Source organism: Amblyomma mixtum, chromosome 2 (assembly GCF_055824585.1).
Source record: "Amblyomma mixtum isolate Tamu chromosome 2, ASM5582458v1, whole genome shotgun sequence".
NCBI lineage: Eukaryota > Metazoa > Arthropoda > Arachnida > Ixodida > Ixodidae > Amblyomma > Amblyomma mixtum.
In genome coordinates, this window is record NC_143013.1 from 264,591,970 (window position 1) to 264,601,720 (window position 9,751).

A 9,751-nucleotide genomic window follows, 5' to 3' on the forward strand; every position below is an offset into this window, starting at 1 on the left:
CCCCCCCCCCCCCCCCCCCCCCACACACACACACACACGCCGCTTCTCCTATAGCCCGGGATGCTGCTGCAGAATTTTTCGGTTTCACACAGCCAACACAGCACTGCTATTTAAGGTTTTTAGTGTCAACGAGAAGCTTAATACCTCGAACTGTTTCGTACACTGCTTTTTTCATCAATAAGCTTTTCGATCGCATTTTTCACGATCACGGATCGATCGAAGTCAATCAATCAATCAATCAATCAATCAATCAATCAATCAATCAATCAATCAATCAATCAATCAATCAATCAATCAATCAATCAATGAATTGCCTGCAAAGTGCTAAACTGTCTGATAAATGCTAACCCTGGCTGTGAATAGGGTGAGCGCGTCCAGCTTCGTTATATTATGCCTCTACTACATTCAAACTTAATTGGAATCCTCGGCGCCAGAGAATGAAAAGATGCCAGTTGATCGGAAGCTAGAGTTGCGCTGAAACGACACTGTGCCCTGAGAGTGTGGTGCAAACACAGATTTGCCGGAGGCTGTTATGCATACTCCAGCGACTAAATTTGTCACCACGCCGTTTCGACATTGCAATTAGAATTTGCACAAGCAATTAATTTCGCAGGAATAATGACAAGACCATCGGTATATTGCCGAAATGTAGTGTACTAAAAAGTTTATTACTGGGTTTGTATAGAATGATCTAGTACTCTTGAATCTGTATTTATGTATTATTCAATGTTTGTAACGAACGTCCTCTGCTGTCTTTTCCTTCATTTCATTGGTTGCATATGCTTGCTTCATTTGATTGTAAGTTTTGTGTAATATTTTGCATGCATATAAAATGTACACTTTTTTTTATGTTGACGCCTGGGTATGCTATTTTGTGCACTCATTGCATGGGCCCGAACTAGCAGCTTGCTAAGGGCCCAGATGCTTTTATCACCCATTTTGTATAACAAAATCTTCAATCTTCAATTGATCAATAACTCGAAGTGGGAACAGTGTTGACCAAATACACTGTGTTGACTTTGGTCAACACTGTTCCCACTTCGAGTTATTGATCAATTCGCTCTCGCCCTACCATAACCTTGCCGTCCCGGTTAGCTCAATTGGTAGAGCGACTGCTCCGGCGAAGCGGTGGTCCCGGGTTCGAACCCCGGACCAGGACGAATTTTTCTTTAACTGCGAAGTTTCTGAGAAAGCTGTATAGCTTCATTTGTAGCCGTATGGCTGCGCTTGGGTGGATGCCAATTAGTAATTACTCCCTTATGGTAAGCAATGTTGCGACTATAGTCGGATACAACTCAAGAACCAAGCGGCTTTTCCCCGTCAAAGGACCTCCTTCCAGCCAATGGCGTCGTCAATTCCCAAAAACCTGCGAGCGTGACAATGCAGGGAGGGTATTGTCTCCCACCGTGGAGAGGGGGACTATCCTCTTTAATCTGACACTGCCTGCATTGTCACGCTGCAGGCTCATGAGGATAGGCTGGCGCTATTGGTTGGAAAGGGTGCCTTTGTGGGGGAAAAGCCACTTCGTTCTTGAGTTGTATCCGACTACAGTTTGCGCAACTCCACGAAGCTGAGACTGGCGTGCAGCTGCCGTCTCGAAAGCGCTTTCACCATACATAGTTCGCCTTCCCACACGGTATACACCCGCATCCTAGAAAGTAACGGGTCGTAGAACTCGCTCTGAGTGCAACGCTCCCTTCTCCACACCGTCACCCGCTTGCGTGCACTGTGCCGCCGAAGCTGTCCAGCTGCCTGCCACGCGGGCTTTGTTCAAGCCGAGCGCGTGACATTGAAAAAGTTTTGGAGCCAGCGCCCGCATCTGCGGGCGGTGCAGCGGTTTCGCGCTGCTTGCGCTACTCAATGCGCGTCGGGAGCAGCTGGTGACAGTCGGGGCTACGCCGTTACGCGTGCGCACCGCTGTCACCGGTTCGCGTTCGACCGGGCAAGCACTGAAGCGCTCGTGCGAGTGGCTGTCGGCAGCCGTGTTAGGTATCGCAATAGTTGAGCACGACTTGCCTGCATGCTCGTAGGTGTTAGTATACACACTGGCTTGCTATGCGCAAAGTTGGAAAGCGGGCTCGCTGGCGACGGGAGGCGCATTCCAGAGAGATTAGGGAGGTGGTGGGGATATGATTATAGGAGTGCTCGTATGAATTCGTGAACAGACCAGGCGTATACCTAACTTCGGGGCTCAGTGGCCCTGGCATTCGACCCTTGTTCATAAGGTCGTCGAATCGAATCCCATGCAAAAGCATCCAGTGTGCTATGAGGTGTTAGTAAGCGTAGCTTAACTTCAGGTAGTAGAAATGCGGAAAATAATATACAATCCTCCACCAAGGCGCCTCCCATAGCCCGAACATGTGGCTTAGGGGCTTTAAATACCACATACAAGCAGACGCCGTATAAGCACTAAAGCGAGCCCAGCGACCGCAGTACTTTTGTGAATAGGTCACCGCGTAAACGTCGCGGGAAGAAGGCTGTTTAAACAAAAGCGTGTGCTTATTAGCTCGTGAAGAGAACTCTCAGGGATCTTTAATGAGTCACAGGGTGGTTCGTGTACAGTCCTCGACTTTCGGAGGGTTTGAGCTCATTCTGCCAGGTCAGTAACGCGCACCGACTCTGCTGCCCTCGGGGTTGCGCAAGATGGCGCACGGAATCTTGAGTTACGATGACCTCCCGAAAGGATCACAGTTCTCGTGTGTGACGAAAACTGTATACTATTACTGTGTGTTGTGCACTGCGTTGCTTCAATTGTCGCCAGCTTGTATGCGAACATTCCTCTCCGTAACTAAATATACCACTGCGCCGCGTCAGTACTGACGCCTCTACGCGTCATGCTACTGCTTATGTGCCGTATTTACCAGAAGTAACCAGTCTGCACGGTTTGCTTCTCAGTGATATATTGGAGTGTTTATTTCATTCCTCAAGCTTTAAATCTCTGCTATGGAAGGTGAACCCTGGTCCTCACCGTCCAAGGCGTTTTTATTTTTGGGGTAGCCATAAGGATTCCACTATAAATGCGAGAAGCAATCCATGAAGCCTGGTTACTTTTGATAAAGGCGGTACTGTCGAGCTAAATATAATTTGCAATACATCGAAGACGACCGAAGTGTAATTTGTGACGCGCACCGCAGCCAGCCATTTAGTTTCTATAGTGTCAACTGAATGCATAAGTTTCCATAACCACCGTACTTCGACTGATTCGCATAGAAGGCTCCAACTGCTACTTGCGTGTCGCAAGTCGTACACAGAACGCAAACGGAGCTGTTTAAACGGCTTTGCTCTTGCTTCAAGGGCTCTATGAATGATCCTTCTCCACGGCTACATGGTATTCTGACATGTCGCAGCCTTTTGGGACTCTGGTACTTTTAGGACGCTTGGCACTGGAACCGATCAGGTTCCAGTGCCAAGCGTTGAAGTGAGGGGAAATGGGCCAGTGGCGCGGTCAGAGGTCATAACTGCTTATTAAGCTATACACACTGCGCGTGCACTATGCCTGCACGCTGTCTCTGAGGCAGTCTTCAGTGTGCATGCCCCTTATAAGTTATAAGGCGCAGACACAATTGTGCAACGTTCCGTTTGGCAACAGGTTAACGGCAGAGTTTTTGGTTACGAAACATTACGAGGATGTTTATGCCAGATAAAGTCCTTGATTGAGCGCTGTCGCAACGCGATCCTTCTATCCAACCACCGATCAATCCCTGATCCGGCGGTCATAATTAATAGTAATTATCGATTCTGATCCATGATCCGTGCACGCAATTTTATGGATGGCTTGGACGTAAGGTCAGAGGCAGCATGATGCTGTTGCTGGCATAGGTTCACTGAACAGCTGCGATAAGCGGATTCAGCGAGCGAACTAGTGTTTACCGTGCACCTTGACTACCGACGTGACGGCCAGGGCGACACAGATGCAGACCATCTGTAAAAGAACCCTCCATTCCTGAAGCTCAAGAAGCCGTGTTCTCCGGCATCCTGCATATTCCACATACGGAGGACAAAGAGCTGAGCGAGCTACAGTATGACAGTACAGCATGTTACAGTAGGACTATTAGACATGTCTCTCTCTCTTCACAGCGCACGCTGCGGTCCACGGTCCATCGTTACTCGACCTGCGTCAACACCGCATTCCTCAGGCCACGGACAACAATTTCCCGGGAAAGCGCCTCGCTGCAGTAATACGCGACGTTTCACCCCCACCACGAAAGAGCGTCGCGTTCCGCTCTGCGCAATTCGTTCGTCGCCCGCGAAATGAAGCGGCCGGCTAGCTGCAGCTAGACTGTCCAGCGGTGGACATTCGCCTCGCACACTCACGCCCCGCTTTTCCCTGACTGCCCCTCTCCCCTTCCATCAAAGAACAATGGCGACTAGCCTGGCCAGCGCGCTACAGCACCCGGTGCGACAAAGAGCCCGCATTGTGAGCGGAGCGCCCTCGTTCGTCGTCGCACTCCATCAGTCGTCCGCTCACCGCAGGGTCGACCGGCACGCACTTCCAGGAATAGAGACACCGCTGCACGCGTTTGTCCGCGCGCTATGCTCTCTATCTCTCGCTCTCAAGCTAGCGCGCTTGTATATCGCTCACTTTGTATGTATACGTACACACGTACCCGACCGTGGCGTCGGCGTCGTGTTTGTGGTACACGCGCGCTGCAACAGCGTGAAAGCATGCGGCTGGCGCGCTGGAAGCTGCAGACACGGGAAAGCGATGCAGGACTCTGTGGGAAGGCAACCGCGGTACGTCGCCAATTCGCGTCGCGCACGAGGTTCGCCGCCCGTCCCGCTCTCTCTCTCTCTCTCGTTCTGCCCGTTTGTGTGTGTTGGAATGTGAGTCGAGCTCTCGCTCGGGCCATTGGATTCGGCCTCGCCAGAATAGCACCGGCGAGTCGCTCGAGCTCCGTTTCGGTTCCCCGTCGGCGGCGCCGACGACAACGGCGCTGCGCCCGACGCTATTGTTGTGTCTCCAGCTGCGTCCTGCGGCCTGGCTGCGTGAGCGCGAGTAACCGGATCGCACGCATCCAGTGCGCGGAGAGTCACTCGCCGCTGACGTTGCCCTTGTATGTACAACAACAGGCGGCTGCCCGACGGCGGCGGCGGCTCGACTGCGGTATATGCTTACAATGCGTATGACTGCGTCGCGCTTGGGGACGAGACCATGCATGATAAGGATGACGGCGAAACGCAGTCGCTCTGGCATGTGCGCGCGGTATGGATGCGCGTTGATCGGGTTACGAGGTTTTTATGCGTGTGCCGGCGCTCCGAACAAAAGACGTGCGTACTGAGACAGTCAGAACGCTGGAGTGAAATGCAGGTACACGTACTCTCGCCACAGGACATATGGTGCCGATCGGGATGAGGCTTTGGTGTCTGATGTCCTTAGCCTAGCTTTTCTGAACCTTCTCTTCTCAATGTCGTGCCGCTGAGGGCTTTGCAATTTTTCTGTCGTGTTTTGTGAGGTGATGACAGCATGCATTGATGTATAGCGATGTGCGATGCTGGAATAAGATAACTTCATCCCTGGATGATGCAAGTAAAGCATTCGGCGTGTCTATGTCGAACGAGCTTGCTTCTGCTGCGACAACGGGCCCATTTTTCATAAATTGATTCTGGAAGAACTGGTTTGGTTTGGTTTATGGGGTTTAACGTCCGAAAGCGACTAAGGCTATGAGAGACGCCGTAGTGGAGGGCTCCGGAAATTTCGACCACCTGGGGTTCTTTAACGTGCACTAAAGGAGAAAGAACTAAAGGACTAAAGGAGAAAGCCGACTAATGCTGCGTTTAAATTTAGGTTCGTAGCGCATCTGTGTAGAAAGGGAAAGAGGACAGTTAGAGGCACCCCGCAGAGCTAAGGGATTGGGGAATCCAAGTCCTGTGAATGCGCCGATGAAAGGCTACGAATACAGACTCGGGCATTCTAGTACGAAGCGAGCGCACTGCGAACCATGGTGCCAAGCGTGTGCCGAATACATGTCGGGCACCGGAGCAGAAAGCCTCCGCTGGAGGCCATTCAACCGACCATGCATGCAAGAAAGCCCTGTTTCCGTAAGAAAATGTCAAACCAACTAGCTCAACTTTCGGTTCTACTGTAACCAGAAACCAGCTCATCAGTTTATAAAAGTAGTCTCTCTTGTAAATAACAAGTTGCTTGGAAGAAGCGCTAGAGTGTATCCGTCATTGCTTTTGAACCGTTCAAGCGGAGCGTCATTTACCGCTACGGCTAGGTGAGTACTCAACAACTATATACTCATGCTATGGGTGGTGCCCATAGCATGACGCACCAACCACTATGTGAAGAACGGGAAACCGTGACCGCATCAGCAAGCCTGCCTGCAGTAAACGTAGGGGTGCACAGCGCAGTGCTTGTCAAAGGTTCCTGGGAAAGTTAACATTGTGGCATTTAAGGGACCAACCGAGCCGTGTTCCTGAGATGCCGTTAGGCTTCTAGCGTTACACATACTGTATGGAACAAGGGCAAACGTCACCCTCACTTTTAGCAGCGTGTAGAACGTCAAGAACGCAAAAGTATATCGGTTCATTCGGCACTCACTTGCTTCTTTGGCATGCGTCCGCCCGCCCCATGATGGCTCAGTATTCCTCTCGAAAGTATAGGGTGCTTCTTTGCGGTTTTCCATTACCCACGCGGTAAAGCCAATTGTTCGATTGGAAGACGCCATTTTGAATCACGAGTATCGCGTCCACCCCTGTAACGGAGATAATTTAAGCTTCCAAAAGTTAACCTGAAATACGACTTCGATGTCTGGAATTTAATATTGCAAGCTCTCATGCATGCCTAAAAGACGCGAAAATGCTGATTTCCAAGGAGACGTACTCTGATATTGCTAAATGGGCCGATGGCCCAAAATGGCGGATAGGTCACCGCTCTTATTTGCCTCCTTCATGGTGAGCAGTGTATGGTGCTTCCTCCTCGGCCTGGACCGCGTAGCCGAGGAGAGGGCGAATGAGGCGGGCTGAAGTATGCAGATACCCGACAAGTCTGACGTTTCGCATTTCCCTTGTGGAGATCTCATAGGGTAAGGGTTCTTTGCTATGGTGCCGTACCAACCCTTGTGCCTTGCTCAATCTGATCCACCTTCTTATTACAGCTGCGAAATACATGTGCGTGAACGTATCCGAAGCAGTAATGCTTGTAAGAATGCGTTTCGTGTGACGTGGCCGCAGCGTCTTTTGATGCGTCCGCTGGAGAACTCACGGCCAATGATTCTTTCCGACAGAGCGCCCGGATTCACGACCTCAATGAGTAACATCTGTTCATGTGGCGAATAGCTATTGCAGTGGTCAAAACCAGGCTTGAAGTACTTCCATTTTAAGGATTTTAGTGGCCGCGGCAAGTTTTCGTGATGATATAACCGCCAATGCAGCTTAATATAGATATTGTGCAGTGGTTATGACGCTAGACTGCTGACCCGGAAGGTGCGGGTTCGATCCTGGACGCGGTGATTGAATTTAGACGGAGGCGAAATTCTAGAGGCCCGTGTACTGTGCGATGTCAGTGCCCGTTAAAGAACCCCACGTGGTCGAAATTTCCAGAGCCCTTCACCACGGCGTCCCCCATAACCTGAGTCGCTTTGGGACGTTAAACCCTCATAAACCATAAACCTAAACATTTGTTGAATTTGCTTAACTTGTCCAATCGCACTGTCCCAGGACAAACATACGATCCGTGGATGATTACTGCTGCTTCTCATGCGGCTTATTTGAATGTCATCGTGGGTTAACGCACACAGTCTTCCAGTGTGAGCAATGCTATCTATAGAGGGGCTTCGTGCATTTAATTTTCCTTGTTTTATGCAACTCCAGAAACTGTACCAAGAGTCGCTCTGCGGCGCCTTTTGGCACCGGCGGTGGGCCGAGCATCTGGGAGCGTCCGTGCAGACTTCATGGGAGCGTGTGACCAGGTCGAGAGTGTGCGTTGTGGGAACTCGCGGCCCGACGGATCATGTGCGCCCGTGCAGAGCACGAAAACGAAACGAACGCGCGTTCAAGTGTGCAACCAAGACATCTGGTTCACTGCGCATGAACTCTCCTGCTTCAGTCTCCTACTAGCCCCACAATGCTTTCGTGCTGATAACCGTTTTGAAAGTCTTACGCATTGTCGCTTATTTCAGCATTTAGTTACGGTGATTATGTGCGATTACAGCACACCTTGGGTTAAAGTTTTTTTTTTTTTTTTTTGGTTACAGAACCATAGGAGCAGACATACAAAACTGGCGTGAAATACAAGCTGGCCTGCAATAGCCACTAGCCAGATACGTGGAGCTTCTTAATGTAACACTACAAACGCTTATGCTTTTCTTCGATACACTTCAGGCCCTCACGCTGACAATTAAGCACGTGGTCAAAGGAATGGTGAAGAACTGCATGAATGTTTTTTTTTTTTTTGTATGCGATGCAATGAAAAGAAAAAATGTTTACGGTCATAACTGAAGCAAAAAAGTGTGATTCTTTCAGTGATTGGTTGTACAGTCTTTTTTTTTTCCGTGGCACTATCCGATGTGTTACGTTAGGGTGTAATTTCCTTCCTGCTATTTGCTTCTGAGTCGCAGTACTCAGTACTTGCATATATCATATATGATTGAAACAGCGCAAGGCCGAAGGCCAAAAAAAGAGAGAGCGGAGGAAAGGAGGAAATGGACAACACAGCGCTGAACTAGCAACTGACATTTATTTGGCACACTGGGCGTATATATACATTCAGGCACCAAAATAGAAAACAACTTTATCACAAAAAGAACTTCGTTTCCTGAATCACACTTCTTAGTTTGTGTTTGCTTGCAGGGATCCTGGTGCATGAATTGCTCTATGCGTTGTTTTCTATTTTGGTGCCTGAATGTATATATACGCGCAGTGTGCCAAATAAATGTCAGTTGCTAGTTCAGCGCTGTGTTGTCCATTTCCTCCTTTCATCCGCTCTCTCTTTTTTTGGCCTTCGGCCTTGCGCTGTTTCAATCATATCATGTACAACCAACTCGCCCATCAGCTCGTGCTTTCAAATTGCATATATCGTTGCGCTGTAAATGACGTCAGCAGTTTCAGTGCGTGATCACGGTACAGCATAAAACACAGCGCCAACCTGTTACCTAGAGTATGTTAATTTTAATTGAGTAACACATCTCAAAAGCTAGTCGGTTATTCACCTAGGATGGAAAACAGCGCAAAAGCCCACAGAGACGAGATATGTCTGTATCTGGTCTTACCTTTCTATGTCATCTGAGTCGTTTTGCCCTGTTCTGCAACCTGAATTTTAATTACGGATCTTGCGATCACAAACTTGAGCGTTGTGTCGATTACAAGTTCTTACGGATTACAAATAGAATCTTACCAGAGTGCATTAGACGTTTGCGAGGTTTTGTAGATTATATTAGCTTGAGTAATGAATACAGTGGCTCGGATAAATATATTAATTACAGCGCTGAGAAAGTAGTGCACCATGTCTGCTTATTTTGTGCCCGCCGACCCTAACGTACTCTATTTTGACAGAAGCTAAGAATGATCCAAAACGAACAAAATTCCATCAACTGGCTGATGAAATTTGGTGGCTCAAGAGGGAAAACGAGCGTACACCGACTCGTCTCGCCGCCGAAAACACGATGGACAGGAACGGCCCCTTCGGCTGCGGAGCCCGGGTGACATGCCGGAGCTCGTTGGTTATGCGAGGCGCCGAAGAAGGCAAAAAAAAAAAAAATGAAGGGCGTAACGTAACCTTTAATCAGCTCACACCCAACGGGGAAAATGA

At 49.4% G+C, this 9,751-nt stretch overlaps 1 non-coding gene across 1 annotated transcript; it reads left to right on the forward strand.

Annotated features, from left to right (window-relative positions):
- The first annotated feature begins 1,085 nt into the window (after positions 1–1,085).
- On the forward strand, positions 1,086–1,159 carry TRNAA-GGC (transfer RNA alanine (anticodon GGC)). Its single transcript has one exon. It is a non-coding gene; the product is annotated as a tRNA-Ala (tRNA).
- Positions 1,160–9,751: the final 8,592 nt, after the last annotated feature.